Raw genomic sequence first — 14,379 nt, 5'->3', positions numbered from 1 at the left:
CAGTGGATTAAGCATTGACCTTAGTGTCAGGAGGACCTGAGTTCACATCTGGCCTCAGACACTTACTAGCTGTTTGACTTTAGGCAAGTCACTTCACACCAAGTCACTTAATGCATAACATCTGCAAAAGAGCAAACAAGTATAATGTGAAAGAGAACTGATGAACTCCTGATCTCAATGAGGCAGGAGGTTATATTACCATCATCACATATATAATATGTGTGTATGTGTGTGAGTGCATGTGTATAAATATATATATACATATACACACATAAGTCTACAGAGAGAAATTGGGGTAGGGTGGGAATTAAAGAAAAGAAAAGTAAGTTTACAAGTAAATGCATTGAGATTGCAACAAATGTACCAAAAATTATAAAGAGAGTCAAAAACCAAACTAAGTTTACTTAGTATATAAATTTATGCAATAGCACACTGAAATTCTGGTAATGATGGAAGAGAAAATTGAGTGGATCCCCAAGCTCATATTCCGTTCAACTTTGCACTTTGTTTCCAGACTCTCAAAATTTGAGTAATGAAGAATATTCGAAGGTGAGAGCAAATAACATATTAGCAACCTCAGCTCATTCTTATCCCAAAGAGAAATAAAAAAAAATGACTCAGGATGCTTGTCTTAAAAAGTGAAATGGTATTTTTAAACATATTCTCAAAAAAAAATGTTTCAAGGATATAGTCTCACAAATTTTAGAAGAAAACTCATTTGCAGTCCATACTATCACAAAGTTACTCTTCATGACCCTAAGTTCTACAAACACCTGAACACAAATCTGGCACTCAAAACCCAGTTTTAGAAATCTTTATGTGTCCAAAATGTACAAGTTCCAAGGTATTGTGCTGGAGGCAATATGGAGAGGCCTTTCTGTGACTGATTGAGTGACTCTAGTCAGGGGTCCCATGGTTTTTCTAAGGCAACTCTTTCCACCTCATTGATTTCCCCTGTTGATTGAGTTGTGCTCAGCTGTACCTCAGAGGTAGCTTCATTTCCTTTGACTCATTTTTCTCTTACATTGAATTCCTGCACAATTAGTGCATTACTTCATACACCTGCTGACTATAGACAAAATACCACACTTGCCTTTCATTTCCAGTGCTAGGTAACTGCTATTGGCCCCTCTTGAGTACTTTCTACTATGTACCTATAGAAGAAAAAAAAATTGATCTGTGGAATGCTGGACATCTCAGCTTCAAAATCTTTTCTGACCTGATTTCCTGGAGTGAAAGGATACTGGCCTCAAAACTAGAAAATCTTCCCAGTTTCTGAAACATCCCTGAGCAGCAAAATGGACAGCAACATGTTTTCCGTTGATTCATTTGACTTCAGTCTTGAAAGGATGGATAAATTTTCAAACAATAGACAATTTATTCACAATATAGTTCATTTCCTGCATTTAAGCCTTGGCTTTAAGCCTAATGAAAATACCAGTCGCAATGTTGTTTCATTGATTTAAAGAAAACACAGCAATAGGGAAAAAGCTTATTTTTGTTTCTAGCATATGGTGAAATAAAGACTTCAAAGTAGTCTTCTTGTTCTTATTATACCTTACTAGTTCTTAAAGATAATAAACAATGAGAAATTAAAATATGTTGCCAGTAGACAATGAAATTGGAAGGCATTCCTTTATAGTTTCTGAGTTCATAGACTTGGTTTATGTGATTTGGTTTTTTTTTTTCTATTTTCTTTTTGTTTTCATCAGAAATGCATCATCAGCATCATAGTATTTACAAAGCAGCTTACAAATACTACCCCCCTCTATCCTCACATCAACCCTGTGAAATGAGTATATTATTATCCACATTTCACAGATGGAAAAGCAAAGGTAGATAAATATAAATGACTCATCCAGGGTCACATAGCCAGTAAGTGACTGAGGCCTGATTTAAATTCCAGGTCATCTTGACTTCAGGTCCAGCATTCTATTCATCATTCCACCTAGGTCCTGATACATAGATCGTTATAGGCTTTGACATTCTAAATCAAGTTTAGAATCGCCAAATAAAATCTCAGGTGAGTCTACTTTAGTAGGTGGGGTACAAATTTGGAAGCCATTTTCCTTTTAGTTTTGATCACTCCACAGGAACAGTCCTGATCTCTACCCTTCATTCCCCTACTCCGTGTCCAGCTGCTTTTGTCTCTGACATGAGGCCTGTCCATACTCTGAAAATAGTTGCAGCCTTGGGGAAAAAAGTTAGGGGAAGCCCTACCTCTTCAAGCTTTTGTCTCAGAATCAAACTATTTTGCTACTGGTGCCCTATTCTGTTAGAACACCTCTTAACAGCTTGTGTAATCTTGCATATACTCTTTGGCCTGGGTTCTTGACTTTATGTTATCCTAAACCTCTCCATGGATCCCTGTTGCTTTGTTTCCTCATCCTCTAATCTGGGTTTCTGATCCCTCCTGCCTCACTTCACTTTATGGGCCCATTGCCTGCCTAGACCTCACTACAGTACCACCTCTTCCCTGATTTAGCTGATTTCCCTCAGAGCCTTCTCCCATACTCTGGGTTGTGCTCCTGCCTAGACCTATGGAATCTGTATATCTTGGTGGATTTTCCAGGGATTGACCTTCAACCCACCTGACTGTAATCAGTGTTAGAACTGGGGAAATTGTAGTAGAAAGTGAGAGAGGCTATCCCTTTATCAAAGAACATACAGAAAAATGTCTGACTGCTATTTGAATGAGGCTAGTAATAGAAATATTAGGGCCATTATTTTATTGCCTGTCTTTAACAATTTGAAAAATACCTGCCTTATTTCTACATTTCACTTGGGAAAAAAATTTCTAATTCATTCTCTAGAAAATTATTCATTCTTTTAAGCTTATGCTTCCATTTTGGAGAGAGAAAAAGAAAAAAAGTACATATGTACACATAGTCAAAAGAAATGAAATGGTTCATTTTATGTCTAAATGAAGAATCAGGAAAGCACAGCCCATTATAATAGAATAAAATGCAATGATTTAATCCAGAAGAATTAGTCAGAATTTTGAGGGGAGGGGAAGGAGTACTCCAGAACAGTATGTGGAATTTTGAGGGGAGGGGAAGGAGTACTCCAGAACAGTATGTGGAATTCCTGGTGTGAAACCCTCTTCTTGCATGCAGATCAGCAACGTCTCACAGCCTTCGAGGGTATTATGGACAGCAGAAGATTAAATCATTTGTATTTGGTCAGGTAACTAGAAGTATCGGAATCTGAACCCAGGGCTTTCTGAGCCTAAGACTAGCTCTTTACTAAACCAAGGTGAATTTCCACTTAAAGGTGAAATTTTTAATGCCAAGATATGATTCTTTAGTAAATATAAATAATAGTAACTGCTGACAAATACATACATATATATATATATATATATATATATATATATATATATATATATATATAATGACATGAATAGTTTAAAAGAACAAAGACAATTAGAATGTCATTTTTCATATTCATATTTTTAAATAATTATTTTTACTAGAAATTTGCCTTTGAGGAATTTTGTTTTGCTCCTTATTATATATAACACGCTGAAACTTTAATTTGAAGACAAATGTCCCAGGGAAAGATAATGACAAAAGAAATATATGAACAAATGATGTATTCAAATTAAGTAGTCCCCCTCTTCACTCAGTCATTATCTTCTCTGAACCAGAATCTCAAATCATTGTAGATCTCGAGGCCATGCCCGAGAGGAGTTAAGCCATTCAGCCAGGTCCTTCCTGGGATTATGAAGCTTCCTCTCCACCTGGTCATTAGCTTCCCATCCATCTCTACCTTTTGCTCTGAAAACTGTAAGTACAACAACTATCATTTTTATCTTTTTTTTATTTTTAATATTCTTTTTTTAAAATTCTGAGTCCCAAATTTTCTCCCTCCTACAACCATTGAGAAGACAAATAATATATCAATTAAACATGTGAAGTAATGCAAAACATATTTCCATGTTAGCCATGTTGCAAAGGGGAAAAAAGAAAAGAGCAAGAAAAACATAAGTGAAAGAAAGCATGCTTCAATCTGTACTCGAAGTTCTCTTTCTGGAGGTAGATAGCATTTTTAATCATGGATCTTCTGGAATTGTCCGAGATCATTTTATTGATCAGACTAGCTAAATTTTTCACAGTTGATCATTGTTACAATATTACTGTTATTGTATACAATATTTTCCTGGTTCTGCTCACTTCACTTTGTATGAGTTTATATAGATCATCCCAAATTTTTCTGAAACCATCCCATTCATCATGTCTCATAGCATAGTAGTACTACATTACAATCATATACCACAGTTTGTTCAGCCAATACCCAATTGATAGGCCTCCCCTCAATTTCCAATTCTTTGCCATCACAAAAACAGTTGCTATTAATATTTTTGTACATATAGGTCTTTTTCCCTTTTCTTTGATTTCTTTGGGATACGGATCTGTAACCATATTGCTGGGTCAAAAGGAATGCACAGTTTTATAAACCTTTGGGCCTAGTTCCAAATTGTTTTTCAGAATGATTGAACTAGTTTACAGCTCCACTGACAGCACATTAGGGTCCCAATTTTTCCACATTCCCTCTTTTTCCTTTTCTGTTGTGTTATTCAATCTGATAGGTGCAGTTAGTACTCATAACTGTGAATGTGAAAGGGATTAATTCAGCCATGAAACAAAAGCAGATAACAGAATAAATTAGAAATCAGAATTCAGCAACATACTATTTACAACAAACGCAGTTGAAACAGAGAGGAACACATAGAGTTAAAATCAGGGGCTGCCACAGAATCTATTACACTTCAGATGATGTAAAAAAATAAGTTGGGGGGTAGTATTCCTGATGTCAGAAAAAGAAAAGCAAAAATAGGTCTAATTAAAAGAGATAGGTTGGGAAACTACATTTTGCTAAAAGATATCTTAGACAATGAAGTAATGTCAATATGAACCATATATGCACCAAATGACATAGAATCCAGATTCTTGGAGAAAAAAGCTAAATGAGTTACAGGAGGAAATAGATAGCAAAACTATACTACTAGGAGACTTCAACTTTAAACTCTGAGGAGATCAAGTTAACTATAAAATAAATAAGAAAGCCATTAAGGAGATTAATGAAGTTTTAGAAAAGTTATTTGGAGGGGAGTTAGGTGGGGCAGTGGACAAAGCCAGGACCCTGAAGTCAGAATGACGTAAATTCCAATTCTGCCTCTGATACTTACTAGGTGTGTGAACCTGGGCAAGTCACTTAACCCCAACTTCCTTTCCCCCAAAAATAAAGATAATTTTCTTCTATTTATCCTTTTCTCTCTCTCATTTTTTTACGTTCACTCTCCTCAAAAGTCTGTTTTCATTCCAACCACTGCCTCCCTTAATCCAACCTCCCTTTTATCATCTCTCCCCTTTGTATTATTCCCTTCCCATCCTACTTCCTTGTTGGGTAAGATAGATTTCTACACTCAATTGAGTGTGTATATTTTCTTCTGTCTTTGAACCAATTCAGATGAGAATGAGATTCAAGCATTGCCTACCCACCCTCCTACATATTGCCCTTCTACTGTAGAAGCTTTTCCTTGTAGGTTTCTTTTATGTGAGATAATTTTCCCCATTACTATTCTTCCTTCTACCTTCTACCAGTTCATCTTTCTTTCTCACCTGTCCATTTTATTGTTTTAGATTATCCAAGATAATTGACTCACCCCCTTGCTCTCTACCTATGTAGAGTCCTTTTAACTACCCTCATCATGATGAAATTCATAGGAGTTATATGTGTTCTCTTACCATAAAGTTTAACTTTATAGAGTCATTTATGATCTCTTTAATATTTACCTTTTTATGATTCTCTTAGGTCTTATATTTCAAAGACAAATTTCTGTTCAGCTCCAGTCTTTTTGTCAGGAAGACTGAAAGTTCTCTACTTCATAAATGTCCATTTTTTCCCCTGAATGATTACATTCAGCTTTGTTAGGTAGGTTATTCTTTTTTGTAATCCTAGTTCCTTTGACTTCTAGATATTGTATTCTGAGACCTCCACTTATTTAATGCAGTAGCTGTTAAATCTTGTGTGATCCTGAAGGTTGCCCCACAGTATGTGAATGATTTGTTTCTGGCTACTTAAAGTATTTGTTTCTTTTTTGACCTGAGAGCTCGGGAGTTTAGTTATAATATTCCTAGGAATTTTCATGTTGAAATCACCTCTTTCAGGATGTGATTGTTGAATTCTTTCAGTTTCCATTTTATGCTCTTGTTCTAGGATATCAAGGCAGTTTTCCTTGATTGTTTCCTGAAATATGATGTCTAGGCTCTCTCTTTGATCATGGCTTGCAGGTAATCCAATTATTCTTAAGTTATCTCTCCTTGATCTATTTTCCAAGTCAATTATTTTTCTGAGAAGATATTTTACATTTTCTCCTATTTCTTTTCATTCTTTTGGCTTTGTTTTGCTGTTTCTTGATGTCTCAGGGAGTCATTATATTCTGCTTGCCCAATTTTAATTTTTAAGATTCTTTACATCAGTAACTTTTGTACCAGTTTTCCATTTGGCCAATTCTTATTTTAAGGTGTTATTTTCTTCAGTATATTTTGTGCCTCCTTTATCAAGCCATTAATTCTCTGTTCATAACTTTATTACATCATTCTTATTTTTTTCCTAATTTTTCCTTTATCACTGTTATTTGATTTGTAAGACACTTTTATTTCTTCCAGGTATTCTTGTTGGGCTTGTGTTCAATCCATATTTTTTTCCCTTTCATGCTTTACTTATAGCTATTTGGATAATATCTTCTGAGCTTACGTCTTGACCCTCTCCAGATCCTTTTTTGTTGTTTGCTCATTTTTCCAGTCTATTATTTTTTACTCTGAACTTTGTGTTAAAGTCGGTTTCTACTCTTGGGGTGAAGTTTGGGGGATGGCATTGTACCAAACCTCAAGTTTTTCTCACTGTTGTTTTCAGAGCTAGTTCTGAGTTTAGAAGTTTTTGGTGCTTCCAAAGTTGTGTGATCCTGGGAAAGATGTGGTCATTAATCTCCTTGTCTTCCCTCTGGTCCTTATCTAGAAAGGACCTCTGCTCCCTTGAAGTCACAAATGTTACTACTCTTCAGGATCTCTATTTCCTGGGGACCAAAATTGTTTCTCTACATCCTAGAATTGTGACCTGAAAGTGAGTATAGTCAGTAAAGTTCCCAAATAGTGCCTTGCCCTTTACCCAGTACCAGCACAGGGGTCCCTGTATTTTCCTCTTGACCTGTTCCCTTATCCCTTTAATACCTTTGGGCCAAGAACACCTGAAGGTGCTGCTGCTCTCCCCACTGCCTCCAGGGCCCACTTATCTTGCCACCACATGGGCTCCAGGCTGGTTCCCATCCCACTGTCACAGACCTCTCCTTCAGATTTCCTAAGGTGCCAAAAAATATTTCACCTCAACCTTCAGTTGGCTCTGCCCCTCCTGATTTCAATTTAAGTCATTATTTTAAAGTTGTTTTCATGGGAATGTTGGAAAATCTCATCCATAGTGTTTCCTCTGTACCATTGTGTTTTTTTTCAAAAGGATGTGTCAGTTTACTGCTATGCTGTTCTACTTGCCATCTTTATAACTATCTAGACCACAGCTCCTTTCTCTGGCCATCACTCTCCTATATGTTCACATTACAATGTAAAACCCTTAAGGGAAAGAAATATCTCACTTTCTAATTTGCAATCCCCAGGGCTTATGCAAGTGCTTGGAACATAACAAGAACTTAATCAATGCTTTTGATTTATTTTTTAAAATTGTGTTTTGATTTTTTAATCTGTGTTATCCAAATTAAAACACCAAAAGTCAGTTTCTGGCAGGTTACTTATTGTCTATTCATCAAATGTTCAGAAAATGCCACAAATTTCAGTAATGAATCAATGTACAAGCAAACTTTGAGCTGAAAATGTTCCAGAATCAAAGTTACAAATTCTCCACAGGTAACCAAGCACAGTTAATTTTATATAATCCATTCACAGTCACCTAGCTAGGCTTTAAAAATATTTCCCAAAGCCAAACAAACAAATGAGTTCTAATGCCTTGATAATTATCACCTTCTATTTAGTGAGCACCTTTATCCCCTGTTTATCATTGCATAAATCAGGTTGATAATCACTTTTGATCCTGGGAAAGAGATTCAGAAGATGCTACAATCTGATGAAATACCAGTCTTGGGATTTGTTTTTCTTCTACATGAAGGAGGTTATACTTCAAATTTTCCTTCAAACCTCTTCAGTAACTACAAGGTCTTTGGTGTAAATGCTTCCACTAGCAGGCCTGTTTTCCTTGGTCTTTTGTGTCTATTATTGAATTCCAAAGAGTTTCTTGTTTGGAAATTCATGAGCTTTTCAATGATGCAGCTCCTTTTTGGACTGTCCCACTGCTAGGTCAGTTCGGACAACCAGCTGCTCAGGGATGGAGAATTTTCCCTCTGAGGTGCCAAAATCTGTTGCGGGGAGGGGTTGGTATTTTATTTCTATTGAGGAATTTTCAGAAGTTTTGAAAACAGAAGATTTTATTTTTTGTTTTGTTTTGATATAGAACATTTTGACAATGGCTTTGGCGAAGTTACAGAAATCTCTACACTTGTAAGCCAGAATAACATTTTCAGCCATCTGGCTTTAATTCAGCACTCTCTGAGTGAGTTAGATATAAAAACCATTGGCAATTAAGGGATTTAAGATGGTCTCCCTATTAGTTTCTGAGCTAAAGCATTCTATAATACATCTCTAATAACTGAAGGAGGGTTGCCGCTTCATTGCAACAGACTTGTGAGCAGATTATGAAGGTAAAAAATTATTTACATAAAGATGTTACATTTCCTCATATGCAAATTTCTTCAATCAAATGTTGCATTGCCATCCCTTTAACTATATCATCCCTAATTATGACAACATTCCTTCTTAATCTAAGTCCCTCCTGACTCCCTTCAAGGCTGATTTTTGTTCTTTAGAATTAAAGTTATTTCCGTGGTATTCAAGTAAAGTGGAAAAGAAAAGGAAAAAACAACCCAACAACACAAATGTGAATCATTACTTTTCAACTTCACAACTGTGTCTAAATTTAAGCTTCATTAACCAAATTGTAATAGTTTTATTAGAATTTTTTCTGAAATGCCACAGGTAGCATTTATATTTACCTTTTTTTCTTTATTCTTGAGGCCATAAGCACTATGAATTCCTTAAGCTCAGGAGCTGTCTTCTAATTCCTTTAAAAGTACCCATAACCTCTAAGATAATGCTCTATGTACATAAGAGAAATATTAACTAGTTGGCTGACTTTGATTATGAGTTGGATTAAATCTGCCACTTTTCAAATTCCATGTTCCTGTTTATGCGATTAGCTTCATTTTCCTGGGCAGTAGCATGGAGTTTTCAATTCACTGGTAGAGTATTCAAGTAATAGGGAAGTTGCCTAAGACATAAAGATGAAAGAATCACAAATTTTGATTTGAATGGGGCATCAGGGGCCATCTAGCTCAAACTACATCCCTTTGGGCTATGCTATAGCATAGTTGGCAATTAAAAATTTGGCTTTTGCTTGAACACCTGTAATGAGGGGATACCTACCACTTATTCCACATTTGGCTAGCTCTAATTATCAAATGTTTTCTTATGTCATGCATCAGTTACCTCTTTGCAACTTTCACCTTGTTCTCTTTGTTTTATACTTTAGGAACGAACAGAACTAGTCTGATTTCTCTCTCACATGTCAGTCCTTTAAATACTTGAATATAGTTATTATGTCCCTCCCTGAGTTTTCTCTTACCCAGGCTAGACATTCCCAGTTCCTCCATGCAATCCTCATATGAATTGGACTCAAGGATTTTCATCTTCCTAGTTGCCCTTCTCTGAACACTGTCCTTACCAACATTCTTTCTAGAATGTCTGAGGCACCTAGAACAGAATGCATTGCTCCAGATATTGTCTAATTGGTTCTAAGTTCAGAGAGCACTTCTACTCATGTTGAGTGATTTGTGCATGTTTACGTAAGTAAAAGGAATTGAATCCAGTACTCTAGGTTCTAGTTCAGTACTTTTGTATGCTCTGTCATATTCCTTCTACTCTAGTAAATTTCAGGCCAGAAATTTGGTCCAGGCAATGGATAGAGACCTGGCCTTAGAGTCATGAAGGTCTGTGTTCAGATCTTAACTCTGATGTACAACAGATGTGTGATCATCAGCAAGTCAATCTCTCAGGGTCCAGGTAACATTGAAAGTGGAGGGAGTTTCTATACTATGATTTCCTTAGACTTATGAAATCATAGTTCCAAACCTGTGCAGTAGATAAAAGGTCAATAATCAGCTTGAGTGAAAGCTGAAGAAACTGAAGCAAATAAAGGCTTAGACTTTTCTGAGGTTAAACAATAAGCCATGGTAAATTTTAAGGTAAGGCCTCTATTTCTCCTGTCCAGGAAATTGTTCTGCTTACTAATGGAGAAACTTTCTATCTCATAGTTCTTTGCACATTTCATATACAAGTAACACATTCATGCAAAGCCACCGAAAATTTCTCACTTGGTTGTAGAACTAGGGAAACCCATAACAGAGAGAGAATCAGGCAAGAATTTTCCTAAACAAATTAGCATGTCGAAGAAGGGTGATGTAAATAGTCCCATCTTTGGCAGCCTGAATTTCCACTATGCTAGAGCACGCTTTACAGCACAGCTAAGACATTAACAAGTGACGGTTTCATGCACTTGGGCTAGTGATTTACGAAGTTAGCTTGCTGATTTAATAGAGTGCTAGAAAGGATTGTTGTTATATCAAGTAAAAGAATCATAAAATGGTAATGAATGTTATGAAACTTCATGAATTTTTCATCCAAGGGCAGGCTGTTGGATTTTTCTTAAGGTTAAAGAGCACACAGAAAATAAATCTGGCCAAGGATAGAAGCTGCCTGAAGTTCATAGTTGGGGAGAATTGTTTCCTTATTGAGCAAAGGATATCTGTGGATATTTTTTTCTTTGGGCATGTGTCAGGACCTAGTTAGATGAATAGAGAAAAAGCCCTACTTCACTACAGATCACTTTAAAAGGATCTCTAAAGACTTTGTTTTGTTGTGTTTAGTCATTTTTCAGTTGGGTCTGACCCCTTTTGGAGTTTTCTTGGCCAAGATACTGGAGTAGTTTACTATTTTTCTCTCCAGTTCACTTTATAGATGAGGGAACTGAGGCAAACAGGGTTAAGTGTCTTGCCCTGGGTCACGCAGCAAGTAAGTGTCTGAGGCCATATGTGAACCCAGGTTTGCCTGACTCTAATCCTGTTTCTCTAAAATCGTTGAGCAACCTAGCTGCACCCCCAAGACTTCTCAGAAACTTGAAAGACCATTTCTAAACAATGGTTTCATTTGAAAATTTTCAGTGAAATTAGGAAATACTTAACCAATGATCAATCAATTATCAATGATAATAAGCCTTCTAATCCAAAAAAAGGAGTCATTCAAATTGGTATAATTCAAATGACGCACTGGAGCAGTCTTTGTTTAGGATTATAGAAGACATAGCCTATATAATATGTATGTATAATAATAATACTATAAGTATAGCATAATAATTAACATTTATTTGGAGTTTACAAGGCATTTTGTATGCATTATTTCATTTAATCCTCACAAGAACTCTGTGAACTGAATACTACAGGAATTATTATCCCCATTTTACAGATGAGAAAACTGAGATCCCGAAAGGTTATGTGAATTGCTTAAAATTATACAGGTCTCTGGCTCCATATTCAGCACTCTTTTTACTGTCCTATAGGTATATATTTAGTAGGATTGCTTTTTAATTATAAATTCTCATTATGAAGTATACATTATATAACCCTATCAATCTATTAAGAAACCATTTGTCTCCAATTAGATGTAACCTCTGAAAACACAAATCACTACTAATCTCTAGGAGACAAATGAAATATTTAAGGTTAATTCAAAATTTATTAATGTGGACAAAAGGTTTTTCAAACAGGGCCTTGCCACTACTTGTTGATTGGTATGATACCTGAAACCTGTGGAAAAAAGGAAGCAGGGAAAAAGGTTTTCTGGGATGAGAATACTGGTGCTTTTCTTCTGATCACCCATTAAAGGAGAGCTTAGTCTTTAACCTAAGAGTTGGGTCCTGCAGACATCTGCTGCCTCCTGCAATCATCTTGGCTTGGCTTTACTAAAAATGGTCTGGTTCTCTGATATCCCAGATCATGCTTCTCTCATGAAGGAAGAGCTGAGATGATCCCAAGAAAGTTGTACTTTGAAAGTCTATAGATATCTTAAATCCTCAGGTAATCACCTGGGCCTGGGGAAGCTAAAACAATGAGGGTTGCCTATAAAGGACCCCTGCCCTGAAGGAGATTCATATCTTTTGGGTTTATGGGGCAGACGAGAGACATCAGATGTGTGTGTGTGTGTGTGTGTGTATGGGGCAGGAGGGAAGTCAGGCTCTCATTTATACTGACCCTACCATGAAAGAGGTGAGGATGTCAATTGTTAAGAATATAGAATCATAGATTTAAAGCCAGAAGGAGGCTAAAAAGTCATTTTATTCAACACCTTCATGTGTTGTTCAACATTTCTTACAGGTAAATAGCACAGGCTGTTTGGTGACACAGTATATCTATAAAGTCCTGGCTTAGAATCAGGAAGATCTGAGTTCAAATCCAGCCTTAGACAACTACTAGTTGTGTTACACTGTGAAAGTCATTGAGTTTCTGCTGTTTACTCAACTGTAAAATGTGGGTATTAATAGGACCTGCATCCTAGGGCTATTGTGACAATCAAATGAGATATTTGTAAAAATGCTTAGCACGGTGCCTGGCACATAGTGCCTGCTTAATAAATGCTTGTTTCCTTCTTTCTTAGTAGGCAAATAGGGATTCAAACTCAGGTTCTCTGACTCTAAAACCAACAGTATTTCCCACTGTATCACACACAAAATAAAATTACAGCAAAAAAGGATTCATATTACATTTAAGAAAGAACTTTCAGTTAGTCAGTTGACAAGCATTTATTAAGCACCTACTATATGCCAAGTACTTATGCACTAATATGAATGAAATAAGTTATGAAATCTCTTTTCCTGAAATCCTTAAAAAAAATTTTTTTTTAGTCTTTCACCAAAGACAAAAATTGTTGAGATTCCTTAAATCCCAAAGAAATAAAGTAGAAGGGGTAGCATGGGATCCTGGAAAAAGCACTAAATTCTAAAATCAGATATCTTAGAGTCGCTTCCCAATGTTGACATATACTAGGGGTATGGCTATGAGTAAGGACTTTAATTTCTCTAGTATTCAATTCTCTCATCAGCAAAATGGGGATAGAAATGACCATACTATGTGACTCAAAGGACAGTTTATTGACTCCTACTGGAAAGGATACTTCGTAAGTGTAGGGACATAAAGAAAATTCATTGTGTACCTTAAGGAATAATTTAAATATAATATTTGTTTAAATAATGGTGAATTGCAAATATTATCTGCTATGTCCAAATAACTTCATCTTTCTTATCTAGAAAAAGTAGTACTATGTTTAAATCAAAATCAAGCCTATATATAATTTAAAATAAATATAAATGAACAAAATATTCAGGAAGAAAAAATATCATTCCATACCCACTGTCATAGTCAACTTTCAATCACTAAACTCATATTCTGTCATTCAGCACATTCAATATTAATTCAAGAATCAATAAAAAGTGTGTTAGGCATGTCTAAGTGCTAGAGATAGAAAAAGAGCAAAAGGCAGTCCTTGACTTGAAGAAGCTTACAATCCAGTGAGAAACACAACCTGCAAACAGATACATACAAAGCAACTACATAAAGGATAAAGAGAAATAATTAACAGGAAATTAATCGGAAATAAGTAAGAGAGGTTGGGGAAGGATTCCAGTAAAAGATGAGATTTTAGTTGAGGTCTAACAGAAGCACCTACTAAATGTAACATAGTGTGCTAGACAATGAGGGGAAACATATGAAGATGTAAAGCTACAGGTAACAATAAGAAGATATGGTCCCTGCTCATAATATAGTAGGGAGCAATAAAATACATGCAGATAATTTCAGTACACACACACACACACACACACACACACACACACACACACACACACAAAATGTTGTTGAACTTAAATGTAACTTTTTGGCCCAATCCTACGATTACCTCATGGTAGCTAATTTCTAATGTGGGATGAAGACTAATAATCCTTCCATTATTTAAAATCTTAGAGAATTGCCTGAGGCATTAAGAGGTAAAATGACTTGGTCAGGAGGACACAGTCTATATATGTCTGAGGTGGGACTTGAACCCAGGTCTTCTTGACTCCAAGATCACCTCCCTATCCTCTATCCCACAATGCTATGAGGAACTTAGTGCTTAGAAAGCAAACAAATCCCATTTGGTCTGTTGCAAAGCA

General features: G+C 36.0%; 1 long non-coding RNA gene across 1 annotated transcript; it reads right to left on the bottom strand.

The window, feature by feature from the left end:
* Positions 1 to 805: 805 nt before the first annotated feature.
* On the bottom strand, positions 806 to 9,830 carry LOC140509115 (uncharacterized). The gene is made up of 4 exons (XR_011968580.1): positions 9,748 to 9,830; positions 9,119 to 9,393; positions 1,220 to 1,340; positions 806 to 1,154 (listed from the first exon to the last, which is right to left on the bottom strand). It is a non-coding gene; the product is annotated as an uncharacterized lncRNA (long non-coding RNA).
* Positions 9,831 to 14,379: the final 4,549 nt, after the last annotated feature.

This window comes from Notamacropus eugenii, chromosome 5, assembly GCF_028372415.1.
Source record: "Notamacropus eugenii isolate mMacEug1 chromosome 5, mMacEug1.pri_v2, whole genome shotgun sequence".
Lineage (NCBI taxonomy): Eukaryota > Metazoa > Chordata > Mammalia > Diprotodontia > Macropodidae > Notamacropus > Notamacropus eugenii.
This window is presented reverse-complemented; position numbering and strand designations above follow the sequence as displayed.